The 22387-nt window shown below is 35.8% G+C and overlaps 1 protein-coding gene across 5 annotated transcripts in view; it reads right to left on the minus strand.

Annotated features, from left to right (window-relative positions):
* Positions 1–22387, minus strand: part of LOC110106695 (E3 ubiquitin-protein ligase RHF2A) — a 33800-nt gene that overhangs the window by 2078 nt on the left and 9335 nt on the right. The gene's annotated exons all lie outside the window — the stretch shown is intronic.

The raw sequence follows: 22387 nt of genomic DNA on the forward strand, positions 1-22387 counted from the left end.
GAGTTCTGCTTTTGAGATTTTATTATAAAAGACATAATTGCCCATGAAATTTATGTACATGTAATTAATTTATATATATATAATTTTTTTATTTTACAAATTTAAATTAACATAAATTTATATATATGACTATCTTAAATTTTTTTTTTAGCTTATTGAAGGAAGCAAGCTACAGGATATGCCACAGTACCCAGAAGAAGGAAATAGACTAGGCCGACAGTGCTCAGACGGGGTTAGGAATGCTTGACTGAACATATGAGCAACAGTTTGTTTTGTGGTTGTCGTCGTCGGCATGGAAAAATGGATCGGGATTGACCTGTAGCAGGCGAAGTAAAGCTAAAGTGGGAGTCTTCCGGATGGAGCAAGATCAGAAGAAATGAAGTAGTGCGGCTTGCTGAAGAAGACAAAGTCGCGAACGTGGGGTTGGGCGTGCGAACGTGACAGGTTAATTTGGACATTTGCAAACCGAAACTCCGATTCAACAAGTAATAAGCAGGTATATAAAGGATTTTGTAACTGCTCAAAAAATGTTGTATTGTGAAAATGAATTATGGATAAGTTGTGTTTCCAAACAACTAAAAATTATGAATAACCGCTTATTCAACCTCAAACTGAGAAAATAAACCTAATCAAACGAAGCCATAGTTGCTGATGATCGTGGATCAAAGAAGAGACGCACAAGAAGAATCCTTTCCATCACACATTTCTAGCACAAATCAAAATCATGATTGAGTTTTTGAAGATCAAAGCAGCTAAAAAGATTATAAAACAATACAACATGTAGATTAATCATGCTGCATAAGAATAGCTTGAAAGTGGGTTGGGAAACTGCATCAGAGACCAGTGGCATCCTCAATACAAAACAAAAACTTCTGCAATAAAGAATTAAGCTTTGCATTAGCTTTTAATCTAGCATACTTCACATAGGTAGCAACTGTTAATTAATATCTATAATTTCACTAAGCGAACTTACAAATAACTTAGCTTTTGACTGGTGTATCATAATAGATGATTTTTCAAGTGTAATATGTGTTGGAATCAGGATTTAAAGACGGCAAAATTTTTTAAAAATAGTTAAAACTTAAAAAGGCAAATAGGGGTGCACTATAGATGCCACGAAGGGGTTTTAGGCAGAATATGAGAGTGGTGAGTGCACTGCAATGGAATGATCCAGGGATTGTAGTTTGTTTGGTACTTTATTATAGCCAGTAAATATTGCACTGCAATGGAATGATCCACAAATATTTGATTTTCAGTGCAACTATAACTATATTATAACAACCTCAGAATTACTAACTTATTTTGATGCTTGCTAAGCATGTTATGAGTTTCCTGAATACATGCATAAATTGCATATTGATATTAAAAAACATATTGTTTCATAGACTAAACACTACTACAAGTTGGCAGCCAATGCTCACAGAAATTTTTATGAATTTCACCAAAGGGATTATGTTTTGATCAGTATTTTTAAAACGATAAACATAATACGTTTCACCAAGTGTACGTTATGCAATGAATGCACAAAGCAGAAAGTGAAGCGACGCTTTTGCTAATTAGAGTGTTCATGACTTGCATATGATATATGCATATATTATGTGCATATGATGAATTTTTAGTTGGCTAGAGTTAAACCCCATCTTGTAATATTTTTCAACAAAAATAATGATATGTTCAATAAAAGTAATTTTTTAGTTATCAAAAAGCCAAAAAAATAAATAAATTTAAATAATAAAGTAATGAAAAAATGATCGTGAAATTGACAAAACTAAAAACCAAGTGGCAAAGACGACATGAATTGTGAGAGTGAAGATGAGACCTCAAGAAGTATTATCAAGAAGAAGTTTGTGAAAGAGAAGCTAATAACATCAATAACAAGAAAAAATGAAAAGCATGTATGAAAATGAATGAGCGAGAAAGCATGATAAGAACTATCAATAAGTGGCTAGCTCCAGATAGAGTGAATAAAGCAATAATAAGCAATTACTCTATCATTTTTTGAAAAAAATGAGAGCTAAAATTCGTAACTAGTTATTGTGGTAGGTGTTGAACCAAATCGCGAAATATGAATTAGAATTTTGTTTCGAGCCTGAGCCAAGCACACATCGCTACAAGATAACATGGTGAAGCAACACGTTACGCATACTTTGATACAAGCTTGTGCTTCACAGGCAAGCTATGTGAAGACCACCGCATAACTTTGCTTCACTCTTAAAGAGCGCTTTTAATAACACTAGTTTTGGCTTGTATTTGCTTGGAACGTTTCCGGGTCGATTTGTTCAAGAAAATTCATTAATCTTCCAACCTTGCAGAATCGTCAAGAAACAAATATCCAATGCTCTTTTAGTTGATTTACCATAAGAGTATTACATAAGTCTTCTTGAAATATCAATGATTTAATACCCCTTTAGAGGCAATTTTGACCCTCCCGTATTGCTTACTAATGTTGTTGTCGATGGAGTTTCCTATGCAACCAACTTCTATTAATTCTATCTTGACTCTTGGCACTTTTACAAGAACAGTGGAATAGATCATTAATGATGAGATCATTCTTATCTCTTCAGGATACCACCGCTTGTTCTATGAAAAATCTCCAAACAATTGACAATATCCAATTGTGATGCGTCTCCTGTATTATGTTGAAAAACTATCTTGTCGTGCACTCTCCAAAGGAGAGCTTTTACCCGAAGACGTAGCGATCTAGAAACATAAAGTACAAATAATCAATATCTCAGATGTCACTAGCATCCCCCGATCATTTTATTTTATTCTGTAATAACAATGTTCCTTATTTTAATGAATTCTTTCAATATTATGCTTCTTGTTATACAACAACAACAACATCAAGCCTTTATCCCACTACATGGGGTTGGCTACATGAATCTTTTTTCTCCATTATGTCCTATTAAAAGTCAAATTCTCGTTTAAATATAATAAAGAAAGATTATTTTAATATTTTCTAACCAAGTCTTTTTAGGTATGCATCTACCTTTCTTAACATAAGTCAAATCTAATACCTCTACTTTCCTAACCGGGTCATCAGAAGTCCGCCGTTTTATGTGACCAAACCATCTAAGGTGACTCTCTCTAATCTTTTCTATTTGAGCTACTCCAACCTTTTCACGTATATGCTCATTTTGTATCCTATCTCTAAGGGTAAAGCAACTCATCCACCTCAGCATCCTCATCTCTGCCACACTTAACTTAGTATTATGCTTCTCTTTTAATGGCCAACATTCGACACCATAAAGCATTGCAGGCCTCACCACCATCTTATAGAATTTTCTCTTAAGTTTGAGGGGTATATTTTTATCGCACAACAAGCTCGATGCGTTCCTCCACTTCAACCATCCAACTTGAATTCTGTTGATAATATCCCCATCTATTTCACCATAACTCTGAATAATAGATCCAAAATATCTAAAACGTGTACTCTTATTAATGACTTGATCGCCCAAAGTCACAATCCACTCACTAGGTCTATTACTACTAAAATTACACTCTATATATTATGTTTTAGATCTACTCAAGCAAAAACCTTTAGACTATAAGGTTGACCTCCATAATTCAAGTTTACCTTCAACTCCCTCTCTAGTCTTATCAACAAGAAGAATACCATCAGCAAAAAGCATACACCAAGCTACATCCTCTTGCAAAGGTCTAGCGAGAACATCCATGACTAAAGCAAAAAGATATGGGCTCAAGGCTGATCCTTGATGTAACCCAACCGAAATAGGGAAATACTTGGTCAAATCACCTTGTGTTTGAACACAAGTAAAAGCTCTTGCATACATATCTTTAATTATTTGAATATAAGTGGTATTAACTCCTTTCATTTCAAGAACTCTCCATAGTACTTCTCTTGGAACTTTATCATATGTTTTTTTCTAAATCAATAAAATATCATTTGTAGATCCTCTTTATTTTCTCTATATTTCTCCATCAAACCTCTTAATAAATGTATGGCTTCCATAGTTGACCTACCCGGCATGAATCCAAATTGATTTTGAGAAACATTAGTATCACGCCGCAAACTATTTCTTGTGTACTTAGATAATAATCTTGATCTGCAATACCATAGAGCATGATATCTTGACCCATATTTGTCTGATATAGGATACCCTATGTTCCCCACAATATATATATATAGACTTGACTTTTAGAAAAGTGTAGTGTATATATATATCCAGATTTTTTTGGGTTCATCATCTATATTAAGAAACTACACTTTTCTAAAAGTAAAGTCGATTTTTTTTGGGTTCATCATCTCAATTAACAATCTATGTCGATCTTACCAAAGTTCAAGCCATATTTTGGACTAGCCTACCCTAATCACTAGTTGCAATTTATATTTTACATAAACTAGCTACCTTTAAATGGTAGATCTATCAAATGGTTTAGCAGATCAGGCTCTACTGACTGATACCATTGAGTACATTCCACTAGCCATCTTCGATCAACTCTACATTTAAACTGAATAAAACTAAAAGGATTTTCTTGTCCTTCGCCTCCTTAACTTCTCCAAATTATTCAAAATAATTATTCCTTTAAAATTTTCATTGATGTCCTTAACATGGAAGCCCATCCAAATGCCTATTTTAGTGAAAAAATAAAATTTAATAAAGATAAACAAGGTTATTCTACAAATGATCAAAATTTTACAATCATCTAAGCCTTACAATGTTGCATCATTATTTTCTTGCTGACAAATTTTTTCTCTCTGATAATGAAGCCTGAATTACTTGCACTCACGAAAGAAAATCATTCCACGCAATGCTAAATGAGTTGCATATCTTTAGGAATGTGCATTTGTTCTCAAACACCATGTAGGAGTCATAATAACATTGTTGATGCACTTAGCCATGTCCACCCACTCCTCACCATTATGTTTGTTTCAGTTTAAGTTTCCTAACTAAAAGAAGAATATACCTGCTATCTTAACTTTAAGGACATCGGCATTACATTGAATGCTACCAATAGTCATCCCATTGACTAAAAGAAGTATTGATTTTAATATTGAAGTTCTAATGCACTTCCAAGGCAACTAAGTGATGTAAAACATATATGGAAACAGAAATTGTGTGGGAATTAATAACAAGTTGTAAAGCTTGGGTAATTGTAAGCTCAATGTTTCACCAAGATAAGGATCTAGGAGTTCTTAATTGCAGTTATGCTTTGGTAATCAGTTACACAAAAGATTAACAGAATAATTTAAAATAAGGACAAAAAGTTGTAATAACACTAGATGCAGAATAACAAAATCCACAGTTTAACAAATATAAAATTCACCTTCGAGTTTCTCTCTCTTTCAATCTTGATAGTGGGGTTAGCGGAAGAACAGCTTCAACAATCCTAGAGATGCCACCGAAGGAAAGAGGACGCCTACGGTCTTGATCCACAGAAGTTAGCCGAAGAGGAAGACGCGGGTGGATATCCGATGATTCCCAATGTCTAGAAGGTTGGTGTTCTTCAATAGAAGATGTCAGGGTGAAGAGGATGCGGTCGTCAACATATCGTCGACGGTGTCGTCAACTTCCAGATTGATGTCAAAGAAAGGAGATTATAGAATATCCACTAAGCCTTGATGATCGTAGACGAATTCGTGGTCATGATCGGGATCGGCCATCCATAGGAAAGAAAAGTCGCTTCAACTCCAGGATAGCCAAGTGGCCGGCAGTTTGATGGAGGGGAAGAAAGGTCGGCCGGTCTTGGGGAAGCCTTCGGTTAGGGAATTAGGTATTGGGAGGAGCCAAGAGAGGAAGAGGGAATTAATTCCTTTGATTAATTAACCTCGGAAAGTAATTAATATTGGAATTAATTTGAGAGGGAAGGAGGGAGAATTTGAATTTAATTTCTCTAATTGGTGGAGGGATTATGGGGAAGATTGGGTTTTAATTGGGAAACAATTGTAATTGGAGGGGAGGAGAGAGAGAGAGAGAGAGAGAGAGAGAGAGAGAGAGAGAGGGAGCGGCAAGAAGGGAGAGAGAGGAAAGAGAGAGGAGCTAGCCAAAGAAAAACGGGGGGGGGGAGGTATTGTCCACATTCAATGCATGTGTCTAGGTGCAATGAATCTTGAAATTGGAATTAATTCCAATTGATTTTAGATTTGAAATAATTTGGGGTAGCTTCCTAAAATAGATTTATTAATTAGGAAGGAGTTTGAATTTCAAATATTATTTGAATTCAAATTAATAAACCTCCCAAATTAATAACAAGATCAATTAGGAAGGTAATTAACAGGCTTTTGAATTTGAAACAAGAGATTTGAGAGGGAGGGAAACCCGACGGCCAAGGCTAGAACTGATGGGGCCGGCAGCTAAAGGAATTTGGGTAGTGGACTTGGGGCCGACGGTGGGGGGTTTTGGGTGGTTAAGCCAGCGGGTGTGGGGAGAAGGGAAGGCTGGCCGGTGGTGGAGGAATGAGAGTTGGGTAGCCGGCGGTTATGATGAAAAAGGTGGAATGGCCGGCGTGTTGGGGAGAAAAGGGGAGATGGGGATTTAGCAGGGAACTTTGGAGGGAGGAGGAGAAAAATAATAAGGCTATAAAAACCGCGAGTCCAATCTCTACCGACGGCTGACGGGTGATGTTTTGCCCTCTCCTAGGGTTTTCTCTTCTCTCAAAAGCTCACAAGAAAGACAAGGAACCGAAAGGTGAAATTTTCATTATCAATCATTAACCCAATACCATGACGTAGGCCTTAATATATAGGCATCCAAAATAAAGAAAAATAAAAGACTCAAATGCCCTCAGTGCTACAACATAAAAGTAATCTCTCACAGGGGTACAAAGGTAAAAACTAAAATATAAAATAAAAGAAATGCATAAGTGTTTCATAAATAAAGACTTTGAATCGTAGCTGTCGATCTACGATTCTTCTGATGATAGACGCGTCAAAATCTCCTGCTGATGTCCCCATCACTAACTCTCCTATGTTGCCCGCAATAATGTTGTTATAGGTGGAGTTTCTCTCACACTTGAATGCTTTTCTTATTGTTTTCCCCTCCTCTACCTTAATAATTGAGAAGCAAATTGTATTGATGAGATCAATATTGGCTCTAAAAGAACAAAACATCAACAATAACAAGCAGCATTTATCCCATTATGTTGGGTCGGCTACATGAATAATTTTTCTCCACTGTGTCCAATTAAGAGTCAAATTCTCATTTAAATCTAATAAAAAGTATAATTTTGAATACTATGTCCATGGCTTATTAGTTCTGCCCATACATTTTTTAACATAGGCCAAATCTAATACATCTACTCTCCTAATAAGGTCATCGGAAGACCAACATTTAATGTGACCAAGATATCTAAGACAGCTATCTCTAATATTTTCTGCTGCTAGTATTACTCTAACATTTTCCTATATATATTTATTTCGCATTTTATCTCTAAATATAAAGCCACTAATCCAAATGATCATCCTCATCTTTACAACACTTAATTTAATTTTACGATTCTCTTTTAAAGTTCAACATTTTGCACCATAAAGTATTTTAGGTTTCACCACTATCTTATAGAATTTTCCCTTAATTTTGAGGAGTACTTTTCTATCACGCAACAGGCCCAATGCATTCCTCCACTTCAACCATCGAACTTGAATTTTACTAATAATATTCCCATTTATTTCACCATCACTCTAAACAATAGACCCGATATATCTAAAATGTGTACTCTATTTAATGACTTGATTGCCCAAAGTCACAATCCTCTCTATTACTAAAATTGTATTCCATGTATTCGGTTTTAAATCAACTCAGACAGAAACTTTTGACTCTAAGCTTGATCTTCATAATTCAAGTTTTCCATCAACTCCCTCTCTAGTCTTATCAATAAGAAGAGTATCATCAACAAAAAGCATACCCCAAGGTACATCTTCTTACAAATGCTAATAAGAACACCCATGACTAAAACAAAAGATATAAGCTTAAAGCTAATCCCTGATGAAATCCAACTACTGAAATAAAAAAAAAATCCTTGATCAAACCACCATGAATTTAAACACAAATAATAGCTCTAGTATACATATCCTTAATGACCTGAATATAAGTATTATTAACTTTTTTTTTCTAGAACTCTCCAAAGCACTTTTCTTGAAATTTTATCATATACTCTCTCTAAATCAATAAATATCATATGTAGATCCTCCTTACTCTCTCTATACTTCTCCATCAAAACACAACAAATTTATAACATCAATAGTAGACCTACCTGGCATGAATCCAAATTAATTTTGAGAAATATTAGTAACATGTCATAACCTATGCTCAATTACTCTTTCCCATAATTTTAATGTAAGACAAATTAACTTAATTCTTTTATAATTGCATATTCTTATGATTCACCTTTATTCTTAAAAATAGGAAACAACACACTTCTTTTCCACTCATCTGACATTTTTTAGTCTTCAAAATAATATTAAAAATTTTAGTAAGCCAAGAAATTCCTTGATACCTAGCTATTTATTAGAAAGTTATGATGCATTACCCCTACTCTATTAGAAAACTTATGCAAACATTTTCTTGAGTAGAGTTCTTAATACTTTGAGAATGATGTAAAATATCATAAACATAAAAAAAAATTATCAATATTTGAGAATATCATAATAGCTTGCAAAATATACCAGCTAACTTTATTTTATTTAGAAACAAATATATTTCCTTATTTTGATAGATTTTTTTTATAATGATGTTTTTTATTATGAAAGATCCAAACCAATCTTCTTGATTTCCCTTTTATAAGTTTCCTTTTTAAAGCTTCCCTTTAGTTGCTCAAATCCTCTTTTAAATAAATGATGCATGTATGTTAAAATAAAATTTATGAATACTAATGCAATTAAAAGAAAAATATAACCATTCCTCTGTTTGCCTCATCTATTCATTCTTAAGGTGGATTTGAATCCCAATCTTTTCTCAGGTTCTAGTCCACAGCACCTATCCATCTTTTTACATTTCCGTAATATTTTCACCTTTTCTAAATTTTTATCTCTTTTCTAGTTTTTTTAAGTTCATTCTGTAACAAATTGGAAGAGGTTATTATTTTGAATCATTTATATCCATGATTGTTATTTGTATCAATTCATCAAATACGCGTTGAATTCTTTCCTCTCTTTTTTTATTATTTTTTCGTGTTTTTATGGGGGCACAGTGTTTTAGAGTAGGTTCCTAGAGGTGATTGGATCCCACATCCAAAAATGAAATTATGTGTTTATTTGGTTAAACCCATTCTTTGAAAGTATCGTAAAAAGGTGGGAAGTAACTTTGAACCTTGAGAGGTAGAAAATCATTTTCAAATTTGCTTTTTAACTTTCAGTAACAAAATAATAATATTAAACAAATTGGATTAAATAATAAAATTTGAAATGTTGATTAAATAATAAAAAATAATGTGACAGTTAAAAAAAACTCACTGCAATCCAAACAAACACAAGAAATGAGTTCCTATAAAATAAACAGATAATGCAACTCATTTTTGGATCTGAGATCCACAGATTCCACACCCTTTCAGTGTTTTTTATTCCTCAACTTAATTAGCAGCTATCTTGAAAATGCTCCCCAAAGCACATTTGTGCCTCTTCTACCTAATGGCAACCAAACCACCCACCCGTGACCAGGAAATTTAAATTTCAAATCTAGCACTAAAGATTTGAATATGAATTTTCTAGCCAACAGAATTTCTTTATCAAGAATCTCAATCCAATCCCCACAAAACCATAAACCAACAACTTCAAATTTTAATGTCAAACAACATACTTCAAATTTGAATTCTCAACCATCACATAACACAACCCAAATCATTTTTCTCAAGCATCACATAATACAACTCCCTTATTTCTCCTCCCATTTCAAATCTAATTCCATGAAAAAAAAAGAGTAAAATCAGTCAAATTTTTCCATAATCCAAGTTGCCAACTTTATTACACCTGATCAAATCACCTCCAAAATAAAATCAAATATCCCAAGAAAATTGACAGACTTTTTTATCCACCCTTTTCCCTATGCATGCATCTTTATGCTTGAGCAGTTCATAGTGTTGTTCATGTAACAGAAAGCAATAATAATTTCCCTTTGTTCAGTCACAAAGAGTTTAAGAAAATGGAGAAAGAGAAAATAATAAGATATTCAACACTGGCTAAAGTTAATCTTCCACACTAGCCATTTTCATTTGCCAATTTGAATCTTCTTCCTGGAAGCCATGAATAAGTCAGATGCTCTTAAGACTTTCTTCAAGATAATATCCTCTTCTAGCCTGTTAGAAGTACCAACCACCAATTTGATGATACATTACTGGTGAAACTTGAGGTTAACTTAAGGTGTACTACTACTACCACTTTCAAGAGTAAAATTCTTTGCAACTGGGCATTCAATACGAACATAAATTATAAATTTACTTGCCATGAATATTTAAGCTATTTAAGATTTTTGGACCTCATGGTCATTTCACTATTTTGCTACAAATAATTTAGAAAATGCTTCTAGTTTGTTAGCAAATTGTCAGAAGCTTGTTAGTGCTTTATTAGCAATCGTAAAAATCTATTAGTCCTTATGCATCTACAAAAAGATTTACTTTATGATATATGAGAATTTTAGAGTATGAATAAATCGAAAAATATAGGACGTGCATACTATCCAAATATGTAGTAGGTAATATTTAAATTTCTTAAAAAAAATTACACCCCATTTTCAAACTTCCCGAAATTAATAGAATTTATTTTAATAAAATTCTACACTACACCGTAATCATTTTGATACATATAGGTGTATATATAAATAATATGATTTTATTAGCTTATATGATTAATTCACTTATCAAATAAATTGTCCTAAGTTTTAATTCAAATTACTGCTCATTCAATTTAATACACCATTCACAGTACAATTGTACTATAGGAAATCCAAATCTCCATTTACTCACTCATATAGAGAGCACCTATAAACGAGTGGCTGAGATGAAATTTCATGGATTTATTTATAAATCCCTAAACTTCATCTCAGCCACTTATTCACATGCGCCTCTATATGGCTACGTATGTGTAGGTTTGGAATTGCTATAGTTATTTATATAGACCTAAGCACTACCACCTCCTATGCTATGATACGGCGACACGGATACGACACGATACGGATACGGGACACGACAATTCTTAAAAATACAGGATACGAATACGGCGTGGATACGACATTATAATATATAAATCATACATAAAAAAATAACAAATTAATCAAAGCATAATATTTGAAATGACAAAAAAATGCTATGATACGGCGACACGGATACGACACGATACGGATACGGGACACGACAATTCTTAAAAATACAGGATACGAATACGGCGTGGATACGACATTATAATATATAAATCATACATAAAAAAATAACAAATTAATCAAAGCATAATATTTGAAATGACAAAAAAAATTGAAAGCAACATCGAGCAGTACTGAGTTCTAGTATCGCTCGGTACCGAGCGGTACCGAGCAGTACCGAGCAGTTTCGAGTACTGAGCAGTACCGAGTACCAAGCGATACGTGTGTCTGATCAAATTTAAATAATATTTTAATTGGACACAGCAAAGCCGTATCCGACACGTATCCGTGCTATATCAGAGGCGTATATGTATCTGACACGTGTCTGATACAGTATGCTTCATTAATAGGCGTATCCGTGCAACATAGCTCCTATGTTCCTATTCATTTCCTATAATTCCATCAATAGCTAGGCTAAAATAGAGAAAATAGGAGGCTTGGCCGCACACAGAAGAGAAGAAAAGAAGAAGAAAAGATGATGATAAAAAAAAGAAAGGAAGGAGAGGAAGGAAGAGCTAGGAATTGAAGGTTAAAATAGGTTTTGGCATTTTAGTCTACAGAGAGAGTTTGGTTTCGAGGTGTAGAATTAAAAGGATTGTATGACACAAAATTCTTTCGAGGAAAAATATGAGTTTGTTGTTAATTGATTTATAATAAGACGTTAAATTAGGAATTCTTATAAATTGAAAAAAAAAATATTATTGAGAACTTAGTAATTTTGTTGAGATAATCTCTAAAATAAGGAGCTAATTATTCAAGTCTAATATTTGCAAAAATTTCTATGAGTATATTGATCTGTTATGTATGTACTTTTAGAATTTCTTCATGAGCATGCAAATTGAACCTAATATTATAAAAAAGGTACTGCATTTTGGATGTTCACCTGTTAAAAAACAATTTCCTGATATTTTTTTATTCAACTTAAGCCTTAAAAGTATTTAATAAGATATTATGCATTTGTAAATCTAGATATCTACTTTTAAATGTTATTTTATACCTTTGATATATGTTAATACATGATTATTAATAACAATTGTATCTCAATACTACGTAATTTTAAATGCAAATGAAACTGATATTAAAAATATAAAAAAAATCAATGAAAGATCATATCATGTGAAATAAATTGGCACACAATAATAACTTGCACATGGAGAGGTGAAAGTTTTGATGCATTGAACCTCGATAGGAAAATAAAAGGGGTTCCGGACTCTCGATTCTAAAAATTGGGATCAAAACATAAGCAAATGCATCTGAGATTGTCAAGGGAAAGTCAGCATGATGAAGGACTATCTGTTCCTTTAGTTCTTGACTAAGAGGATTTGAAAAGTCAACATGATGAAGGACCGGAGAAAATTTGGAGAGATTTATTGGGGAATAAGAATATCCATCCAGACTATGCCTTAGTCAATTAGAGACCGTTATACCATAGGCGAATGGTGATACCAAGGACGTCACCATATGTACCCCACTACTGCAAGAGTTCCACAGCAGTGCCATAGGAAGGCACTGAGAGGTACATAAGACCTATCGTAGGCTTGCGGCAGAATTATATTGAGTTGGAATGCATAAAGATATGGAAGAGATGACGGCTAGCTGCAATATTTGTCAGAGGCACAAATACATGGTGATGGCTACATGAGGACTTCTAAATGGGCAATACCTTCGTTCCACCTTGAGGACAAGGTGGCTCTTTGAGAGGGGGGATATTGATACACCAAGGGCAGGGACCTGGCCAACCCAGCCAAGGGCTTGGGCAAACCCATGGGCAGCAGCAGGAGGGGGTTCCGTTGTCCTTGTGGGGCTCAAGGGAGTTAATACTCACTATGAAAGGAGGACAAATCAGGGGGGAGCTATTTATGAAGGTTCTTAATCAATGGGGAATTTTTTATGAAGGTTTCTAATCAAGGGGAAACTATTTAGGAAGGTTCTTAATAAGGAGGGAGTTATTTATGAATGTTCCTAATCAAGAGGGAGCTGTTTAGGAAGGTTCCTAATCAAGAGAGATAATTTTAGGAAGGTTCCTAATTAAGGAGGAGCTATTTAGGAATGTTTCTAATCAAGGGAGAGCTGTGTATGAATGTTTGAAATTAAGGGGGAGACATTTAGGAAGATTTCCTAATTGTGTTGATGCTGTTAGGAAGAGTTTAATTGTGTATTGTGTGTTAGGGCTATTTAAGGGGGAGTTTTGTTTAGGGTTTGGATCTTACGTTTTGCTAAAATTTATTACAGGGTTTCTTGTGAGTTTCTAAGCTGCATCTAGGATTTGTGGCAGAGTTGATCTACCTCTCGAATAGTAGATCACTTGTATCTTTCATTATTGTTGAAGTGATAATTCAAAAATTAGTCCTGATATTTGATTCATGCATTTTTTCTACTTTTCTATTTATTATTTTTACTTCCAAGACGCATCATAATTCAACCATGAAAAAATTTGCAATGGATTGGAACTAGCGCCCTAATACCAAAAAATGAATGAAAATTGAGGTGCAAAAAACTCATGGAACCAATAAAAATTATCTAGGACAAGAAAATCAAGATTTTTTTTTTAAGGAAAGCTGATGGGATTTCTCCTTATTCTTTTGGCTTTGTGAATAAATTCATCAAGAACAACAAAATAGAGGTGAAGATGGTAGTTGAATGGATCAATTCCTTCATTAGATTGTGTACAATTGACAGTAATAGGTGCATGAAGATTGGTTGTATTGATTTCTAAAACAGGGTGAAGTAAACAGCCACTGTGGATAAGAAATCAGAGTGAGAAAGGGAAGCTGTGAGTCCCTGTAATCCTTGAAACTTAAAACATAGAAGAAGAAATGGAGAGCGACTATAGGAGGAGAGGAAAAAGAAATGACTAAAAATTATTTCTCTCTCTAATTTAAGCTTGAAAGTAACATCCCAAGGCCTTGTATTTGTAGAACAATAAGAGTCAATTAACAATTGAATTAAAATATATCAATTTTAGAATCATTATCTTAAATTTCCTACATCCATGCAAATTCTTGTTAATTATCCTTTAAAAAAAGAAAACTCCATAATTTCCCCGTATGAAATGGCTAATCTACTTGATTTTATACATATAATTTTATCTCCTCTTTCTTTGCTTCACCAGGCCAACTTGGATTTTAATTATAATTTCAGCCCCTCCTCAATTCATATTTGCAATTTAATTCTTCCAATGTTAATTTGTTAAATATTATTGAGAACCGCCAGGATTACATAATGAACTTTCACTATATTGCCTCCAAAGGAGATTCAATAGGTTCAATTTCAATGACAATAGAAAATAAGTTTGTATTGAGTGATCTAGAAATAGAAAACTTGTTCAACCTTTGCTCTAATGAAGATCTACTAGCACACACATTCGGAGTAGTTGCTACACCTGAGAAAAGCCACAACCACATAAATGTCCATCCACAAACCAATGGAACACTGGCATTCCTTCAATGCAGAGACAAAAGTACTCATAGCTTGCACTCCTAAACAAGATGACATGTGATGTAGAACTTTTCATATGACCTCCAAATAGTTTCCTTGATTAAGAGAATAATTGTCAATGGCAAATGAAATATCATAGCACAAAGTACCCCGTAGAGCTATAGTGCATAACGCATGGTGCGACACGCGTCTGATGCATCTTGGAAGTAAAAAAAAACAAGTAGACAAGAAGAAAAATGCAGGAACCAAATATTATGGCTGATTTTGTATTATCTCTTCAACATATAATGATAGAGATAATTGATTTACTATTCGAAAGGTAGATCAGCTCTCCCACAAACCCTAGGCGCCACTAGGAATAACTCCAAAGAAAAACTACAACAAAGATAATCACATAATGATAATAAACCCACCCAATTAACCCTAATATAGATCTTCATGCTTCCTCCAAAATCTGAATTCAAATCAGCCAACTTTCCCTAAATAAACCATTTTTCATTCCCTCCCAATCAAATCAGCAATTTTTCCCAAAATAAATATTTCCTAATTCCCTCCCAATCAAATCAGCCCTCTATCTATAAACAAATTTTTCATAATTTCCTCCCAATGAAATCCCCCCTCATTCCCTAAATAAATATTTCCTAATTAGTTCCTCCTTAATTCCTTCTCCTTGCATAATGAATAATAGATCCCCTAGGCACCACAAGAGCGTATCAATACTCCCCCCAAAGACGCACCTTGTTCTCATGGTGGAAATGATGTGATATGTCTCCTGATCATCATGTATGGCTCCCATGTGACTTCGTCCGTCTTTCTCGATAGTGCATCCCCGGCCTTGTTCTCCAGTCCTAGGCAATACAGATTTCAAAATCATGTCCAAGTAACTTGGATAACCACCTCTGCTGCTCCTCAGTCACCATCCGCTACTCTAGTCAAAACTTCAAACTCCTCTAATATGTCCTAACGATAAAGTGTCGCCCCAATAAATAGGGTCACCACTTTTGGATTGCTAAGACAATTTCCATCAACCCTCGCTCATATACGGACTTGAGTCTAACCCTAGTCGTGAGCACCTGGCTGAAATATAAACCCTAGACAATGGGCCGATGATCCTGCATGTGTATTGCTCCTAGTTCGTATTCTGATCTGTCTACACCACAAATGGTCTACTGAAGTCAGGAAGTTCTAATATTGGCACACTAGTCATGGCTTTCTTCAGCTGCAGCTTCTAGAAAGCCTGTATTTTTGTTTCCCCCTAATTGAAACTATTCTTCTTCAGTTGCTCTGTTAGTAGCCAGTTACAGTTTCATAGCCTCGAATAAACTTCCATAGTACCCAGTAAGACCTAAGATTCTCAACTCCTTCAGATTCTTCGGTAAAGGCCGATCCGACAAAACCTCGTCTTAGATTGGTCTGCTGCTACACCAACTTTGCTCACCACATATCCTATGTACTCTACTTGTGACTGTGCAAAGGAACATTTCTTCATATTGGCATACAGCTAGTGCTCCCTCAAATCTCTAATATAGTTCTCAGGTGACACACATACTCTGCCTTCTCAAGATGTCGCCAAAAAATATTAAGACAAAATTCCAAAGGTAGGGTTGAAAATCTGGTTCATGAGGGACTGAAAAGTGGTTGGAGTGTTGGTAAGGCTGAAAGGCATCACCAACAACTCATAGTAACCCCCATGAGTCCTAAAGGCTATCTTGTGCACATCCCCCGACTTCATTATGATCTGGTGGTACCCCGTCTTTAGGTCAATCTTCAAAAAGAGGACCGCCTCAAACATCTCATCAATCACGGGAATAAGAAACTTGTCCATCATAGTTTCCTTGTTTAAGGCTATATAATCCACACAAAATCTCCAATTGTCATCCCTCTTTCTTACCAATAAAACTGGGTTAAAAAATGGGCTCATACTAGGCCTGAAATTCCTGCCTCAAGCATTTCTCCGATAGGAGAAGCTCCCTCCTTCTGAATCTATAGGTACCGGTACGGTCGAACAATAATAGGAGAAGCTTCCTCCTTTAAGGTAATGGCATCGTGCTACCTGGGTGGTGATAATCCATTAGACTGTTGAAAAACCACATAAAACTATGACAGAAACTGATGTACACACTCAAGGACCTCAACTGACTTTGAATCTCGATCCTCCTCCAGGCTATACAGCTCCACCAAGTAGCCCAACCTTGCTCCATGTATTGTCTTGACCGTGATTTTGGTAAAACCGTGATTTTGGTAAAACCGTGATTTTGTATAGGCTGGCATCTCCTCGTAGCACCACCGTCTTCCCCTCCAACTAGATCTCCATAGTCAAAGATTTGCAATCCACCATCTCCCCAATCGTCTGTAGCCACTTCATCCCTAGGATCACATCAATGCTCCCCAAATCCAAGAGAAGAAAATACTCCACTATCTATATGTCGTTGAGTGTCAGTACCAACCTCCTGCAGATCCCCCTACTCTCCACATTCCTTGTGCCCATCATGACTCCAAAGCTCCATGTATCCACCAACTTCAATCTCAATTGGTTCACGACCCAATCTGAGATGAAGTTGTGAGTAGCCCCACTATCCACCAAGACCGCCACTGGCCGCTCCCTAATCTAGCGCCTCACATTCATGGTGTGATTTAGAGGAAATCCCACCACTAAGTTAATGGACACTTCCGCCACACCAAGGTAAGTGCTCTCCTCTCGGTTATGCTTCCTCCACCAAGTTGTCAGTCTCATCCTCATTACAAACCTTAGGGACCTGGAATGTGTGGTCATTTCACTAATGGCCTTGTGCATACTTCTCATCACATTAGAAGCATAAACCCTTCGCTCTCTTGTCATGCAACTCTACCTCTATGAGGCACTTGAAGTTGGTCCCAAGACAAACTCCCCCACTTTTCTACCTGGTGCCTCCCGCTGAAATGGCACCATCTGGGTCCTTTGTGTCATTGAAGTCAAGGCACTCCTATAGGAGCCTCCCATAACACCGCACATACTGGTCCTCTTAATCTGTCTTTGATACTCCACCAATTGAGCTAGCTCCATCATCTCCCTTAACCCCCTCAGCCTCAACAATCAGAGGTATGCCCATATGTCAGCCTTTAGGCCCTTCATGAAATTTTCCTCCAATATTGTCTCTGAAATCCCCCTCAACTGTTCTGACAGCAACTCAAATATCTCCCTATACTCCATGAAAGTCCCCTCCTGAGTCAAGACAAAAAATTGATTGAGTAGGTCTCCTTCTCGAATGGCTCGAAAATGCTCCAACAATCAATCCTTGAACTCCTCCCAAGAGTAAACCAAATATCTAGTTTCCCTGCACTAGAACAAAGTTAGGACTTTCCTCTGCATACATAGACCTGCGGCCGTGACTTCTCATCATTCAACTCATTCACCGTGAAATACCTCTTCACCAGGTACACCCACCCATGGGCATCCTCCTCTTCAAATATCGGCACCTTTAACTTCCTTACCCTAGCATCTCCACTCCAGCTTCCTCTCCCTCAAACGGTTCCCATGTATATCAAGGGTGGGAATCTCACCTTTTTTCCCTCCTCCTTGCATGATCTGATCACCATAACTTTGCTCAACCCCCTCAATCTCCAGTCGCACATTCCCCTTTGATCAAAATGCCTCACATAGTGGTCAACCACCACCTCCACCACCAAATTCCCTCTTGATGTCCCCCCATCCAGAAACCCAATTCCCACCTTATTGAAATCCTATGAGGTGGCTCTTGATGAAAGAAACTCTCCTAGTCGAACTTCTCTCATCTAATCTCCTTTCCCTTAGATATGGCCAAGGAAATCCTAGTCAAGTATTGATTAGAGTTACCAATCGGAACTACTAGTAGAGTTTTGGATTGCATCTCCATAAGCTTCCTCATCATCTCCTCCAACCCTCCAAATCATCTCTCCCTCAAATTCTCCATAGTTAAAAAACCTTCCTTCGATGGTTGAGAACTTATCTATCTCGGATTTGATTTGATCCACTTCTCCTTCTAACACATCCACCTTCTTTGTTATCATCTCTCTAAAACCTCGCTCTGATACCAATTTGATGTGCCTTGGAAGTAAAAACAGCAAGTAGATAAAAAAAAACACAGGAACCAACTATTAGGGCTGATTTTTTACTATTTTCTTCAACAAATAATTAAAGATACAATTGATCTACCATTCGAAAAATAGATCAACTCTCTCACAAACCCTAGGCGTCTCTAGAAACAATTCCAAAGAAAAACTACAGGAAATATAATCACATAATGAAAATAAAACCACCCAATTAATCCTACTATAAACCTTCCTACTTTTCTACAAAATCTTAATTCAAATCGGCTATCTTTCCCTAAATAAACAATTCATAATTCCCTCTCAATCAAATCAGTCATCTTTCCCTAAATAAAAATTTCATAATTTCCTCTCAATCCTCTTTTCCTAAATAAACATTTCCTAATTCCAACCCAATCAAATTAGCCATCTTTCCCCCTAAATAAACATTTCCTAATTAGTTCCCCCTTAATTCATCCTCCTTACATAATGAATAATAGATCTTTATTTCATATTTTCATGCAGTATCTTTTTTTGTGATTCGAACTATATCCAATATTCTTTTGAATGCCTATAAGCACGCAAGCATTCAAACATTTTTACCTTTATTTTATATACGTGAATGAAATGGTAAATAATAAATAACATAAATGCAGCACCAATTGATTCAATGAAATATAAAAGATATTTCATAAATAACTCATGCCTTCTTTTTTAGAAATTAAGGCACGCTTATGTGTAATGGCAGCGCTATTAAGTTATAAAATGAATAATAAAATTCATAATTATAAACATAAATATTTATTTTTAATTAAAAACAAAAAAATAATAATGCTTGTTATGTGGGATTTGCACCATGTGATATTACTCCTACAAAGCTCAAGTAGTGCATGCCACTTTGAACATGTACACCACACCAAGAAAATGACGTCAGAGGTGCACCGCTCTGTGTCATGGCGTGTGCTATTTGTCTAATTTTCTTTCTTTTAAAAAAACCAACTTCTTTCTTCGAAAACAATAATCAAGTTTAAACCCCATTCCACTAACTTGATGTGATCCTTCAATCTATTTTCAATACCTTGCGTGTGTTTTGGATCAAGTCAGTATCATGCTAGGTTCAAAAGAATCATTTTTGCCTTAGATTTTCAGGAAGATGAAATGGAGCGGAAAACTACATGTCAACATGACAATGAAACACTCCAACAACTTGGCTATCCAAATTGCACTCTTTCAATATCATATGATTGTCATAAAGATGCTGGACAAGTAAATCTTGATGACAAATAAAAAACTAGTGTACAAAAGGAATCAATTCCAACAAACTATTTCATTGTCACAAGAGCAAGAGTGATGCAGGACAAAGTAAATTGATCATGCATGTAGAGATTTATGCTAGAGAATAAATAAAAACAGCAAATTTAAACTCCAAGGAAATTTATCAAGACAAGAAATTTAGGCAACGCAACTATGCAGAAACAAGAAACTTGACTAGTAGCGACATTCATAATTTAAAGTGAGTAAAATAATTAAAACTCTGAGAACATGGGTAGCTAGAGTCCCACTTTTAATTTAGGATTAACGCAAATGAAGTTGAAGCTCTTGATTAAGAAAGTAGACTAAACAGATTAGTTGCTACACTTGTTTGATGCTACTTCGGAGGGGAGAATAAGATATCTAGGCTAAACAGTAAATAAGAGAAGATGTAAGACACTTATCTTGCTTGGACGTTGAACAAAGTGTTGACGAAGAGGCCAATAACTCCCTTGGTAGACAACGACTTTTGCTGAATCTCTGAAAGGAATCCTCTATGGTGACTTTGGAGGACAATGCTTACTGATTTAATTGTTTTGGGAAGGGAGACTGATGTTTGGAGTGTTAGTGGAGGCTAAAGGGATGGTGGAGGGTCTAATGGAGGAGTGTGGAGTGTTCTAATGACTGGAAAATGAGTGAGGATTAGTTTTGGCTGTTTTGGGAAGGGGATGTAGTGGAAAAACGTGGTTTAGTGACTGTTGGGAAAAGTAGGAAGCAGGTTTGGGGGAGTTGGAAGGTTATGTGGATTTTATTTAATAGGGAAATGAGAGGGGCTTTTGAAAAGTTAAAAGATAACACTTTAACTTTTGGGAAAAGGTTTTGGAGAATACGAAGAGGCTTGTATTTAATAGGGAAATGAAGAGGGGCTTTGGGAAAGTTAAAAGACAACACTTTAACTTTTGGGAAAAGGTTTTGGAGAATATGAAGAGGCTTGTATTTTGGGAAAAGGATTTGGAGAATACGAAGAGGCACAAGGTGACTTTCCAACTTCCAACGAGGAAGTTGGAAAAACAGAATTTTGTTGGCTGTTGGGAGGGAAAATTTCAGTGTTTTTTTTTTTGGAAGAGGAAGGGTCACCAAAGTGGATGTTGAGTGGTTGGTTACTAGCATTAGGAGGGAGGGTAAACGGAGGGCTGTTGGTGGGGTTAGAAGGCTTTGGACAGCAGGTTACCAAACAGAAATTTGTTGCAGGAGTTTGGGAACGCCGGTTGGGAGTAGGGGAAGGGTTCGGTTGGGAGTTAGGAAGGAGATGGAGAGACTTGAGAACAAGGATAAAACCAAGAGCTAACGGCTGTTGGGTACTTCACATTCACACCACTAAACTAATATTTACCAAGCTACTTAGAAAGAAGAAAACTAAGCTCCAAAAGTAAAAATATTTTCAGCATTCATTCAATAACCAAATTACAAAGGATGAGGGCTTCTATATATAAGCCCCAAAAGAAGAAAAAACAACAAGACCAAAATACCCTTGGTCACCAAACATAACATCCCCTCAGAAGAGGGTAAAATAGAAAATAAAACAACACAAATCCAAAAGATCAAATAAAACAAACTACATATACAACGACTCAATCATGGCCGCTAATCTCCGGCCTCGGCGACGATAAACATTCCATAACCGGATGTCCCCATCAAAGAGCCAACAAACATTTTGCAAGCAAAAACATAACTCATATGAGAAAAATGAGGACATTGAGCTTTATTTAGGATGGCAGTGTCAACCTTGCAAGGTAGAGGCTAAATCGATATCCTCACCTTTTGATGGTTCTATACAATTGAGAATCATGATAGATGGATGGATCAACTCAAAACATATTTCAATCTCTATAGGTATTCTTCCCAAGAGAAAATTTCATTTGTTCGCCTAAAACCCACCATGCATGCCTAGATGTGATGGAGCACTCAAGTCAAGCATGAAGTCAAATGTTATCATAAGGCAACTCAGGAATAAGCTCCACCAAGAATTCTAACCTATGGGGTATAAGGAGGAAAGATGAAGGAAATATGGCACAAATTGTAGCAATGACAAGATCAAAGTGTGGAAGAGCATACTACATAGTTCATGAGGCAAGCTCTAATGCTTAGCATGTTGCTTTAAGACATCATTGTGCTGATGAAGTATATGACAGAGTTACGTTACAACATCTCCAATGAAGGAACACAATCTCATAAACACGTTATTCATAGCTATTGAAAGAAAAAGAAAAACCTGAGACAACAAAACCTTTAAGGACAAAAGGGGTGGAATCAAAGGCTGTCAAAAAATGGACTGAAAGGGTTCTAAC

Source organism: Dendrobium catenatum, unplaced genomic scaffold (genome assembly GCF_001605985.2).
Source record: "Dendrobium catenatum unplaced genomic scaffold, ASM160598v2 fragScaff_scaffold_273, whole genome shotgun sequence".
Classification (NCBI taxonomy): Eukaryota; Viridiplantae; Streptophyta; class Magnoliopsida; order Asparagales; family Orchidaceae; genus Dendrobium; species Dendrobium catenatum.